Source organism: Buceros rhinoceros, unplaced genomic scaffold, assembly GCF_000710305.1.
Source record: "Buceros rhinoceros silvestris isolate BGI_N320 unplaced genomic scaffold, ASM71030v1 scaffold39461, whole genome shotgun sequence".
In the NCBI taxonomy this organism is placed as follows: Eukaryota; Metazoa; Chordata; class Aves; order Bucerotiformes; family Bucerotidae; genus Buceros; species Buceros rhinoceros.
Window position 1 is genome coordinate 1282 of NW_010395511.1, and position 470 is coordinate 1751.

Below are 470 nucleotides of genomic sequence, written 5' to 3' on the forward strand. Positions count from 1 at the left end.
CCAGATAACATCCCGGGAGAGTGTGGCTCCCAACCAGGCAGCCCTGACCTCAAAATATCCAAAACCTCACATTCCTCTGGTGCCACACAGCATTTCTAAGCCCTGTGTTTAGGGGTTGTGCTTTCTGATCTCCTCTCGGTGTGAGACAGAACTTCTCCTGGAGGAAAATCACCCGATCGACCTCTTCAGTATCCAGATGTGGAGGGCAGAGCCCACACCACCCTTCCCCACGGGGTTTGCTGGGGGGGATCCAGCCCTGAGGCCATACCGATGGGCACCGCAGCCCCATAAAGGGCAGGCTGGCATCCCTGGAGACAGAAAGCATCAGGAAAGGCTTTTCCGAGCCCATGAGGCAGATGCAGCACCTTGCCAGCCTCCCTGCCCGCTGTCGGGTGTGCAGCGACCTACCGGGGTCACCGGTTTCAGTGTCGCTCCTTGCCTTTGCAGTCGTGTGGGGACACAATGAGGAA

At 58.1% G+C, this 470-nt stretch overlaps 1 protein-coding gene across 1 annotated transcript in view; it reads left to right on the forward strand.

The window, feature by feature from the left end:
- Positions 1-470, forward strand: part of FGF17 (fibroblast growth factor 17) — a gene marked incomplete at both ends in the record, with an annotated part of 2238 nt that overhangs the window by 501 nt on the left and 1267 nt on the right. The gene's annotated exons all lie outside the window — the stretch shown is intronic.